This window comes from Erythrolamprus reginae, chromosome 9, assembly GCF_031021105.1.
Source record: "Erythrolamprus reginae isolate rEryReg1 chromosome 9, rEryReg1.hap1, whole genome shotgun sequence".
Classification (NCBI taxonomy): domain Eukaryota; kingdom Metazoa; phylum Chordata; class Lepidosauria; order Squamata; family Dipsadidae; genus Erythrolamprus; species Erythrolamprus reginae.
The window spans coordinates 30,566,005-30,579,181 of record NC_091958.1 but is presented as its reverse complement, the minus strand read 5'-3'; the positions used below and the strand labels follow the sequence as shown (position 1 = coordinate 30,579,181).

Here is a 13,177-nt window from a genome sequence, read left to right as displayed (position 1 = left end):
GCTTCCTAAGTGGACAGTTTGATTTCACAGAAGTTGGATTTCCTCGGAGTTACATTGTGTTGCTTAAGGGTTCCCTTTATTTTTTTCAGCAGTGTATATAAATCACTGTTCATTTTGAATTCATAATGGAAAGAGGAAACTTGAGAGTTTGCAAGGTTCATGCTCTATGGAACAAAACTGTGACTGAATCTAGATGCCCTGAGTCTTCGGAGAAGGGCGGCATAGAAATCCAATGAATGAAAGAATAAATAAATAGTTGTTCTGCTTCAGATACCACGAATCTCCCTCCCAGAAGATAACAAGAGAAACAGGTCGTGAAGAGGCCGAGACAATGCCGCAGACCCTGCTCAAGCATCGCTTCTATTCCTTGTCCTGGAAAGAAGGAAGAAGGAAGTGAACTCCCAGGAATCTTTTCTGCCGTCTTCACTGTCCTCCCCATAGCCTTCCTGTCCGAAGGAGTAATAATAATAATAATAATAATAATAATAATAATAATAATAATAATAATAGAGAGAATTGAGGAGAAGCAGCTAGAGAAATTAGTGAAATACGAAGAATTGAGCGGCAACGACTCTGACATAAGCCAGTGAAAGTGGTCCCAGTGGTACTTGGCACGCTGGGTGCAGTACCAAAGGATCTCAGCGGACATTTGAAAACCATCGGAATTGACAAAATCTCCATCTGTCAATTGCAAAAGGCCGCTTTACTGGGATCGGCAAACATAATTTGCTGCTACATCACGCAGTCCTAGGTGCTTGGGAAGCACCCGACTGGTGATGAAATACGAAATCCAGCATAGTGATCTCATTTGCTGTGTTGTACTGACATAATAATAATAATAATAATAATAATAATAATAATAATAATAATAATTTATTAGATTTATATGCCGCCTCTCTCCGAAGACTCTGTGGAACATGGAGCCAATTATTAGCAGGGCCACTGACCCCCATGATCTGTACTCACCCCACTAGATTCCACAGGGATGGCCTGCTCTCTTTCCCATCCAACGTCATCAAGAGGCTCCTCGATGGAAATTTAATAATAAATAAATAAACTCACCATAAAGTGGTGACTTCTCAGGAGCCACATCTGTGCTATGAATCAGCAGCACCTGGAGATCCAGGATGGCCTCCCGACTCCCTTCGTCTTATAAGATGTTTGGACCAGAAGTCAAGCAGCTGGTTCATATTGTGTTTTTATATAGAGAGATTGTTGTTTCCTCTATGGATGTTGTCGTTTAGATTGCAAAATCCTTGTTTTCATCTCGTGTACCACCCAGAGTCACCGTCTCAATTCAATCACTCACTTTGGGTCAACTTTCAACAAACTGGTCTTTCCATGGAAATTAGAGATTACAATTCCCAACAGTTCCCAGATGGCCATCCATAGGCACAATGGGAGTTGCTAGAGTCAGTTGGGGTGGGAATGTGGTTTTAAATACAAAAGGTGAGGCCCTTTGCATTTAAAACAGCAAGTTTTAGCCCCTTCTAAAGTGTTGCAGTTTAGAAGAGGTTTTAAAAAATGAAAAGCTGGGTAAATTAAAAACCGTGATCTTGTTGAGATGATTGTATTTTACTACATTAAGATCGGCAACATGATCACCAACATCTGATGACGGATATGGCACAAGAAGAAGAAGAAGCCAAGAAGATTGTTTAAATTGGACTTGCATCCTTTCGGCGCCAGCCTTGATTAAACCAGAATTTGGCTTTGGAGGAATGTTACCAGCTTTAAAAGAAAAAATCCCCTACCCTCCCAAACTTGATTAATATGAAATTGTTAAAGTTTTGTTCCATCAGTTTTTCACTTGAATGAAACAATGTTTTTGGCTTAAGAATCTGGAACATTTAGGGCTGGCGGGGGGCATCTGTGAAAAAACTCAAAGTAAGGGCCACAGCTACACAAAATACTGCCCTCTCCCTTTTATAACTAACCGCACTCAGCAGTGTTCCCTCTAATTTTTTTTCGGTGTGGGAGGAAAAGTATAACGTCTGAGCAGCGCATTTTCATGCCTAGGCATGGATCGGTTAGAAACAAAAGGGGGTCACGTGACCTCAGGACATCAACGGTCATAAATATGAAATGGCAGCAAAGTTTTGATCCTGCGACCATCAGGCTGCTGCAAAGGTCCTAAGTGTGAAAAGGGTGCATAAGCCACTTTTTTCAGGGCCGTTGCGACTTTGAACGGTCAGTAGATGAACCATTGTAAGTCGAGGACAACCTGCCTTCCCCCCAGATGTGTTTTGTGGAGCTTCAAAATGGACTCCTGATCTGCTTCTAAAAGAGTGCACTGGTCAGACAGATAATCCTCGACTTCTGTTCTGACCCCAAGACCCCAATGGAGGCCAATGTTTCTATCTCCTGAGTAAGACGGTTATTAAGTGAGTTCTGCCTCACTTTACCACCTTTCTTGCCACAGTCGTTAAGTGAATCCCTGCAGTTGCTTGTCAGAAGATCCCAAAAGATGTTCACGAACCCTGGGACATTGCCACCATCATAACTACGTTGTCAAGTGTCCAAAGTCTGATCCAATAGCCCCTTTATTTTTCTAACAAAGTCCTTCCTTCCTAGAAGGAAGAATAGAAAGAATAAAATGGAAAAGGGGATTAAAAGGTGATACAAAAAAAGAAAAAAGAAAAGGGTTTGGTTTAAAGTTCTGCTTAGATTTTAAAAATTGGACAGACAAAAACATTGGGAACAAATAATAACAATCCAGATTGCAGAAAGTCCAATCCAGTGTCCACCACTTCCAACACTGCTTCTTCTTGTCTCACTCAGAATCCCTTGTAGAAACATACATTCCCAGCAACATGAGCCAAAAATTCAAAGAGACTCTTCATCACTCAAAATTCAATCTGGATTTCACTAGCGTGCTACATTAGCTGGTCTTGTATTGGTGGGTCTGCCTTCTTCAGAACCCAAGAGACCACCGAAGATGCTTCTAGTTACATTGGGACCCAGCCTGCACCTCGCTAAGTCCCACCTGAGCAAGACATTAACTCAGGTGAAAATGGCGCGAGGGAACTAGAAACTTCATTGAAAAAAATATAATTTGGATGACACTTTCAAAGCTGATCCGGGATCCGTTTTGGACACGGGGCTGCTGTGACAACTATAGTGGATACTGCTTTTGTAGTGCCAGAGACTGTCCCCGACTGGAGATGGGAAGCTGGAACAGTCTGAATCCGCACCTGGGCAGCCTGTCCTTCTTGCTGCAGCTGTTGCAACTGCTGAGAAGTCAGGAAGATCACTGGTTTGTTCCCAGCAATCAATTTTGTCCCAGCTGGCATAGTGGTAAGGATGATATTTCACCCCAACCCGCTAATGTTGGCCCCCAAGTTGCCTTTGATGATGGGAGCAGTCACAACATTCTTGCCTTTCATAGGCTGGCTGATGACCGAGAGGGGCACAGTGATTTGGGTAGGCAATTTCCCTGGTTGGGAGGCGGAAACCACTGTGGTGCTCACAGGAACCTGTCGCACAGTGGAGGTTCCTGGTTTTATAGATATGGGTGTCCCTGCCGCTGACACCACCATGACTGCCTTGGAGACAGAAGCCGACATGGTGGGCAGAGAAACAGCTGAGCTATGGCCATTCCCAGGCATGCTGACTGGAGAAGAAGAGGGCATATGCTTGGTGTGGGTGGCCACTGTAATTGTCTGGCCGGGTTTGGGAGGCATCACCCCCATACCCTGCACAATCCTTATGGTGGCCGCTGGCTTGGCTTCTGAGGACGCGATCGTGGTCATGGTTCTGCCCTTGCGGTCTGCCACCGACATGCCCAAAGCAGGCATCAGTCAGAAGGCGGAACTGGCAGACTCCACTGTTTTCAAGTCCGGTGTCACTTTGACCACGGTTGGTCCAGCAGGACCGGGGGAAGCAGAGGTGTTGGGTGTGCTGGTCTTGGCGGGGGAGTCTGAGGACTGGGTGGGGCTGAATGTCACCCGCAATGTGGCGCAGATGCCCTTCCCTGTAGGGTTGCTTCCAGAGCTGGCGGCCGTGGTGAAGAGATCTTGAGTCAGCTTGATGGTGGTGACCTGAGATTTGGCCAAAGTGGCCATCATGTCCGGAGTGATGCGGAGAACTGTCTGGCCCTTGGCATCTGTGGTGATGGAGGATGGGGGCAGGCGCAGCACATCCTTGCCTTGAATATGGAAGTTGGAGGTGGTAAGTGGGAGGCTGCTCCCTGTCTGGCTCTTCATGCCTAGCTGTCCAGTAATAGAATAGAATAGAATTTTTATTGGCCAAGTGTGATTGGACACACAAGGAATTTGTCTTGGTGCATATGCTCTCAACGTACATAAAATAAAATATACATTTGTCAAGAATCATGTGGTACAACACTTAATAATTGTCATAGGGGTCAAATAAGCAATGAAGAAGCAATATTAATAAACATCTTAGGATATAAGCAACAAGTTACAGTCATACAGTCAACATGGGAGGAAATGGGTGAAAGGAATGATGAGAAAAACTAGTAGAATAGAAGTGCAGATTTAGTAGAAAGTCTGACAGTGTTGAGGGAATTATTTGTTTAGTAGAATGATGGCATTCGGAAAAAAACTGTTCTTGTGTCTAGTTGTCTTGGTGTGCAGTGCTCTGTAGCAACGTTTTGAGGGTAGGAGTTGAAACAATTTGTGTCCAGGATGTGAGGGGTCAGTAAATATTTTCCCCGCCCTCTTTTTGACTCATGCAGTATACAGGTCCTCAATGGAAGGCAGGTTGGCAGCAATTGTTTTTTCTGCAGTTCTGATTATCCTCTGAAGTGTCGATCCTGTTGGGATGCAGCACCAAACCAGACAGTTATAGAGGTGCAGATGACAGACTCAATGATTCCTCTGTAGAACTGTATCAGCAGCTCCTTGGGCAGTTTGAGCTTCCTGAGCTGGCGCAGAAAGAACATTCTTTGTTGTGCTTTTTTGATGATATTTTTGATGTTAGGTGACCATTTTAGGTCTTATTTTATATATATTTATTTTCATTTATTTATTTATTTATTTATTTATTTATTTATTTATTTATTTATTTATTTATTTAATTTTTAGATTTGTATGCTGCCCCTCTCCGCAGACTCGGGGTGGCTCACAGCAAAATACAGCAAATCATGACAAATCCAAATAAATTTAAAATATTTAAAAAGATTTAAAAAGAACCCCATTTATTAACAAACACACACACAAACATACCATGCATAAATTGTACATGCCCGGGGGAGGTGTTTCAGTTCCCCCATACCTGACGGCAAAGGTGGGTTTTAAGGAGTTTACGGAAGGCAGGGAGAGTAGGGGCAGTTCTAATCTCTTGGGGGAGTTGGTTCCAGAGAGTCGGGGCCGCCACAGAGAAGGCTCTTCCCCTGGGGCCCGCCAACCGACATTGTTTAGTTGACGGGACCCGGAGAAGGCCCACTCTGTGGGACCTAATCGGTCGCTGGGATTCGTTCGGCAGAAGGCGGTCTCGGAGATATTATGGTCCAGTGCCATGAAGGGCTTTAAAGGTCATAACCAACACTTTGAATTGTGACCGGAAATTGATCGGCAGCCAATGCAGACTGCGGAGTGATGGCGAAACATGGGCATACCTAGGTAAGCCCATGACTGCTCTCGCAGCTGCATTCTGCACGATCTGAAGTTTCCGAACACTTTTCAAAGGTAGCCCCATGTAGAGAGCATTACAGTAGTCGAACCTCGAGGTGATGAGGGCATGAGTGACTGTGAGCAATGAGTCCCGGTCCAGATAGGGCTGCAACTGGTGCACCAGGCGAACCTGGGCAAACGCCCCCCTCGCCACAGCTGAAAGATGGTTCTCTAATGTAAGCTGTGGATCGAGGAGGATGCCCAAGTTGCGGACCCTCTCTGAGGGGGTCAATAATTCCCCTCCAGGGTAATGGACGGACAGATGGAATTGTCCTTGGGAGGCAAAACCCACAGCCACTCTGTCTTATCCGGGTTGAGTTTGAGTCTGTTGACACCCATCCAGGCCCCAACAGCCTCCAGACACTAGAACATCACTTCCACTGCTTTGTTGACTGGACATGGGGTGGAGATGTAAAGCTGAGTATCATCAGCGTACTGATGATACCTCACCCCATGCCCTTGGATGATCTCACCCAGCAGTTTCATGTAGATATTAAATAGCAGGGGGGAGAGGACCGACCCCTGAGGCACCCCACAAGGGAGAGACCTCGGAGTCGACCTCTCACCCCCCACTAACACCAACTGCAACCGGCCAGAGAGGTAGGAGGAGAACCACTGAAGAACAGTGCCTCCCACCCCCAACCCCTCTAGCCGGTGCAGAAGGATACCATGGCCGATGGTATCGAAAACCGCTGAGAGGTCAAGGAGCACCAGGACAGAGGATAAACTCCTGTACCGGGCCCGCCAGAGATCATCCATCAACGCGACCAAAGCAGTTTCCATGCTGTAACCGGGCCTGAAACCCGACTGCTGGGGACCTAGATAATCGGCTTCTTCCAAGGACCGTTGGAGCTGGAGCGCCACCACCTTCTCAATAACCTTCCCCATAAAGGGAAGGTTGGAGACTGAATGATAGTTATTAAGTACGGCTGGGTCCAGGGAAGGCTTCTTGAGGAGGGGGCGCACGTGCGCCTCTTTATAGAGTGTTGGAAAAACTCCCCTCCCCAAGGAAGCTTTGGTAATCTCCTGGACCCAGCTCCTTGTCACCTCCCTGCTGGCCGAGACCAACCAGGAGGGGCACGGATCCAGTAAACAGGTGGCGGAACTCACAGCTCCAATGGCCTTGTCCACTTCATCAGGTGCCACCAGATCAAACTCCTCCCAGACAGGTGGACAAGTACGTGCCCCAGTCACCTCGACTGACTCGTTGTCAGTCGACTCTGTTTTCCAATTGGAATCAAGGTTGGCCCGGATCTGAGCGATTTTATCAGCGAAAAAACGTATTAAAATCCTCGGCACTGCTCTGCAAGGGCTCCCCAACTTCCCCCTGGTTAAGAAGGGAGCAGGTCACCCTAAACAGAGCGGCTGGGCGGGATTCCGCTGATGCAATCAAGGCGGCATGATACGCGCATCTTGCCGCCTTGAGCGCCACTTTGTAAGTCTTAATAAAAGCTCTTACAAGTGTTCGATCAGATTCAGACCTACTCTTCCTCCATCACTTCTCTAGACGTCTCTTCTGGCGTTTCAACTCCCGGAGCTCCTCGTTGAACCATGGAGCTCTACGGGGTCTAGCGCCACGGAGAGTTCGCAAAGGCACAATCCGGTCAAGAGCCTCCGCTGCAGCCTTGTTCCAGGCCTCCGCAAGAGACTCCGCCGAACTGTGGACGAGTGCCTCTGGAATAACCCCAAGCGCCATCTGAAAGCCCTCTGGGTCCATCAGGGGCGTCTGGGGCGGAACATCTTAATTGGTTCCGCCTCCCTGCGGGGAAGGATTGGAGCCAGAAAGTCAAGCCGTAGTAGAAAATGGTCTGACCATGACAAAGGCAATGCTTCTAAGCCCCTTAGTCTCAGACCATTATTCAATTGCTCAGAAAGGAATACCATGTCAGGTGCGTGCCCTCCCTCGTGAGTCGGACCCTGTACTACTTGAGTCAGGTCCATGGCTGTCATGGTGGCCATGAACTCCTGTGCCAACCCAGAGGTTTTGCCGAGTGATGGCAGGTTGAATTCCCCCAGGACAATAAGTCCGGGGAACTCCACCACCAACCCGGCTACCTCCTCGAGTAGCACAGGCAGGGCTTTTGACACGCAGCTGGGAGGCAGGTACATGAGAAATAAGCCCACCTGAACCCCTAAGTCCAACTTCATCAAGAGAGACTTGCAACCCGCAATTTCCGGAGCAATGAGTCTACGTAGGCAAAGGCTCTCCCTGGCTACAATAGCCACTCCTCCCCCCCCCTTCCCTGGGGTCGAGGTTGATGCCATATCTGAAAACCGGCTGGGCAAATTTCAGAGAGAGGAACACCTCCCTCTGGGCCCAGCCAGGTTTCAGTAATACATGCCAGGTCGGCCTCCTCATCCAGGATCAGATCCTGGATGAGGAGAGCTTTATTTACCACCGACCTGGCATTGAGCAGCAGCAACCTGAGCCCAGGGCCAGAGTTACACCCATCACCAGTACCCAAGATTGGGCTCACGGAGCCAGACCAAGGGATGATTATTAAGCAACGATCCCTCGTTCCCCTGGAACGGCTAACTCCGTGGCCCCCGCCATATCTGCCTCTCCCCAGCAACACTGGAATATTCCGACCCTCTGCCACCCCAGAGATCGGTGCCCCTTCCTCTCCCACCTCTCGAGCGTCAGGTGGGCCAAATCTATCATTCATACTGTTACCATTCATCTCATCCATACCGTAACCCCGCCCACCCCAGCCATCCCAATCATACCAGCCATTCAACTCATGCACACAGGTATAACTATCCCAATCAACCATTAATTAAAAAAACCCCAATAATATATGTTCCCAAACTCACCCCAATTATTCATTAATTAACCCCCCCAATAATTTAATTAGAATATAGATTGAATTGATTATTAAAACACAAAATAATAATAATAAAAAAGCATAAATAACTAAAAACTCTATATAAAATCTTATTAATAGTCTTGAGATATGATAGAACCTAGAAATTTGAAGGTCTCTATTGTTGATACTCTGTTGTCTAGTATTGTGACAGGTGGAAGGATGGAAGGGTTTCTCTTAAAGTCTACCACCATTTCTACGGTTTTGAGTGTCTTCAGTTCTAGATTTTTCTGGTCACACCACAAGGATAGTTGTTCAACTTCCCGTCTGTATGCGGATTCATCATTGTCTCGAGTGAGTCCGATCACTGTTGTATCATCTGCAAACTTCAGTAGTTTAACAGATGGATCGTTTGAGATGCAGTCATTAGTGTATAGAGAGAAGTGGTGAGAGTACACAGCCTTGGGGGGCACCTGTGCTAATTGTATATGTATCTGATGTGATTTTTCCTAGCTTCACCTGCTGCTTCCTGTCTGTTAGGAAGTTTGTGATCCACTTACAAGTGTGTTCAGGTACCACTAGCTGATTTAGTTTGGTTAAGAGAATGTCCGATACAATGGTATTGAATGCTGAACTGAAGTCCACAAAGAGGATATTTTGGCCAGCAATGTTCTGGAGGACAGTAGTGGATGAGGAGGAAGATGATAAAGAAGCAGAGGAAGACAGGGGAGTGATAGAAGGGTTGAGCACTGCGCTGTTCGGAGAACTATTTGCTGACTTGGGGACAGGAGTAGGTGTTGCAGGAATCCCTGTCCCGGTCACATTGGCTGCTCCAGTTACAGCAACGGTTGTCCTCTGGACTTGGACTGGGCTGGGCTGAGCTTTCACTGGAACAGTCATGACAGCAGCCTGAGAAAATACTTTGCTTTGTGCGGAAGTGGAAGGAACCTGGGTCTGAGGGACGGATGCTAGAGGTGGCTGTTGTTGTGGTACCACCTGGGCCAGCTGAGACAGAGGAGGAAGGCTAGTCTGTGGGGCAACTACTCGGACTTGAGTAAGGCCTGAGGAAGTGGTGTGGCTAGCTGTCCGTGGGGTTGGCAGCTGAGATCCAGGCTGAGCCTGAGTGCTTTGTGTGGTCGAGAGCAACGTTCCAAGCTGGGGCATCGTGGGAGAAGATACCAAAAGGATGCTCTGGCTGGATTTTGGTGGCTCTGTTGCAACGCAAGACAAACTCTTGCTAACCACAGGAGGGACAGGAGGGGGTGAAATAGGCATCGCTGGCAAAGGGAGTGCAGCAGGCATCACTGGAGTTACCGGGGTTGGCGGCATGCTGGAATCGCTAATGCTCATCTGGCTGGGTTCGGAGATACCGGTGGTCACCCTTTTCGATGAACTCTCCTTGGTGCTGGATTTTGTCTTTGCAGGAGGCTTTGGCTTCTGCTGAAGTGCCTTTTTGGCCTTGGCTGCAGCTGCGTGGGCCTGATGAATCTGCTCAAACTCATCTTCACTCCTATCTCGGTGTAGATATATCCACAGTTTGCGACCAGTATCGTATTTAACGCAAGGGTCTTTCTCATAGTGCAATCGATCTAAAGCACCACTCACCACAGTGCTAACCTGAGCACTGGTGACATCAGGAGCAAGAAACTGGGAGTCCTTCAGAAGCACGAGTTCCCTCTCCATTTGGAAGACGAGCTGCAGCATCCCAAACAAGAGATAATATGGTGACATATGCATGTCTATCTGATCGCAACAGAGAATGTTCCCGGGGTTTGTTTACATAAGTTTCCTTATCAAAGACTCCTTTCACAGGGCCCACCACTGACTCAAAGCTGTGCATACAGAAGGTAAAAGCTTTGTGAGGTTGGCTGTATCGATAGTGTTCCTGTTCCTGGAAAACACGTTTCTCTTCTCCAGTGCTGGGCCGGACTATATAATCTGTCCTTACTCGGGGAACTGGTGTGGTAGCATCTGAACTATCTTCATTGTCCTTGAAGAAAACTTGGTCTTTAGTTTCCAATCAAAGTTGGAAGAGAGCTGCTAGCTCCTTCTCGTGGTCTTGGGAAGAGCCTTTCAGTTTCCACTGCTGATTTTTTCCCTTGAATTCCACAAAAGGAGAATAACTGGAAGAAGCATCTCTGCTGACTCCAGTGAGATATTGCAAGGCAGGTAAAACCAGTTCTGACCAGTTGGGGGCAAAGGAGAACCAGCTGTTTAATGTGCTGGCAGGAGAAGATTGCCAGTCCATGACTTTATCTTCCAGCACTGAGAGACAAGCAGGACCCTCTAACAACAGGATCTCCAGAAGCAGAGAAAAGAAGCTGGAGGAGATTTCATTCAGGCCTAGGCAAGGCTTGATGTCTTCAAGAGGCTCTTCTTTAACAGATGGGAGGGATGGGGAATCCCAAAGCGGAGGAATGGGGGAGGGGTTTTGAGAAACAGGAGGGACCCCTTCAGAATTGCCGAGAGTTTCAGAGAAATCTTCAGCCTCTGATTTAATCACTTTTAGTTTCTTTTTCTTTTTCTCCTCCTTTTCCTTCACCTTCTTTTTGAGGACTGCAAGGTCAAACAAGGCTGCCAAAGATCCTTTCCTGCCAGCATTCACACGTGTCATGATGTCATTCAGGGTCAGGTCCCCTGTCATCAGATTAGGGTGATTTGGTTGCCGCTTGCGCTTTTCATGGTGTTTCTTCAGCATCATCTTCAAATTATTCTCACCGAAATCCAATTTATCTGCTGTTTTCATGTTTTGGGTTGATAGTGGGTATTACTCTGAGAGGAAGAGCAGGACTTGAACAGTGAGTTGAAGAGGTTGGAATCCAAGAACTCAAATCTTCTTCATCAGAGGATAGTGTGGTGTCTCCACATTCTTCTTTAACTTCCCTGAGGATTTTAAGGTATCGCCGATTTGTTTGTCTATCTCGTTCTTCAGCAGAATAAGCAGCTGTGGAGTATTTTCTCTTGACAGCCAGATCCGATCCTCCTTTCTTAGCGAGTTCTAACAGATGATTTCGGGAGGCAAGAATCTGTTTCAGCAGTCTGTCCTGTGTACGTTTATGATTGGGGTTTTTTTGAGATCTGACATCACTTTGGGTTAATGGTCTTTCTGTGGGCAGATGTTTCTCTCGGCTGCACCAGATTGCACAAGGAAATATCTTACGTAGATGAGCTAGTTGTGAAAAAAGCTGAAAGTTAAATTGCTTTATTCCCTCTATATCAACATTTTCAACATTTTGAAAAATGTTGGTGGCCTTAATGGGACAGGAAAACCGCTTCTTGAAATCACAGGTAAAGTCAACCTCACCGAGAGTTTGGTGACCACTTGCCTGCTCACTTCAGTGGAGATTGAGTCTAGTTAGTGATTTTTATTGCTTTTTGAATAAAGATTACTAAACAAACGTCTGCTATCAGCTTAGCTGTATTACCTGAACTTTTTTTGTTGTATTGTAAGCTCTTCCTTTTCAAAAGTGACCCTAAGCGCAGAAATGAATATTCTGTCTGTATTTTTGCTAAGAGAAAAATGCCACGTCTATGAACCACAATAGTTATGGCATACCATGTTCACAGTTTTGCATGGTCTTGGTTTTTTTTTAAAAAAAGTTGCTAGCTATTACCATGTCACCTGACATTAAAATCAGATGTTAAAATAAAAAAAAAGGAGTTTGAAAAGGGTTGATTAAGCTTGGAGTATTGTTTTGTTTGCTCTTTTTTTAACTTTAATTATTTTTTCTATTTAGATATATGAATTTAGGAATTTCTGATCTGTTTTAATAAAGTTAGAAGTAGTGATTATAATAAGATATGTAGTAGGTGATACTGATTTGGATTAATGCATAAATGGAATTGAATTTAGAATTTTTGGGGAGATTAATGATATTAATGATTTTTACTTGATTGAAAATAGAGAATATTTAGAATTTTTTTCCTTTTTTTCTCAAATTGAAATTTAAGATTAATAATTAAGTAAGAAGTGTAGATAAGTATTAATTGGCTAAATGTTAGATGGGCTGAAATAATGTTTAAATTTTGGATTAGGTAAATGTACTATTTAGAGGGGGGGAGAAGTCTGAAATTTGTATATGTTTATGTTTTGTTTTTAATTTTCTTTTGTTAACATCTGATTGGCTATACAAGGTTTTCTTGGTTTATAGAAAAATGTATAAAGAAAGAAGGAAGCACTTTGGCATAATGGTTAATAAGTTAGAAATATAATTGGTGTTGTACTTTTTGAAATAACATTAAGGAGGGAATTTAATTAAAAGAAAAGTATGTACCTGGATGACAACATTAGAAAAAACCTTTTGCAACTTTTTTGATGATTGATATTAGTTACTAACAAAATACCACATTTTATTCATGGAAAATTAGATTATTTGAATGTATGTTGAGAGAAAAAATTTAAAAAATTTACCCCCCCCCAAAAAAGTCCTTCATTTCTCCATCCATCCATTCATTTCATTCTTCCTTCCTTCCTTCCTTCCTTTCTTCCTTCCTTCCTTGTTCCCTCTATTTCTTTTTCCTTCCTTCCTTCCTTCCTCTCCTTTTCTCTTTCTCTCTCTCTTTCTTTCTTTCTCTCTTTCTCTCTCCCCAGTCTTTCTCTCTCTCTTTCTCACTCTCTCTCTCTTTTTCTCACTCTTTCTCTCTCCCTCTCTCTTGCTTTCTCTCTCCCTCTCTGTCTGTTGCTCTCTCTTTCTCTTGCTTTCTCTCTCTCTCTCTTTCTCCCCCTCTCTTTTTCTT

At 45.3% G+C, this 13,177-nt stretch overlaps 1 pseudogene; it reads right to left on the bottom strand.

Moving 5' to 3' along the window:
• Window positions 1–3,068: 3,068 nt before the first annotated feature.
• On the bottom strand, window positions 3,069–11,475 carry LOC139172067 (nuclear factor related to kappa-B-binding protein-like; annotated as a pseudogene).
• Between the last annotated feature and the right edge of the window lie 1,702 nt (window positions 11,476–13,177).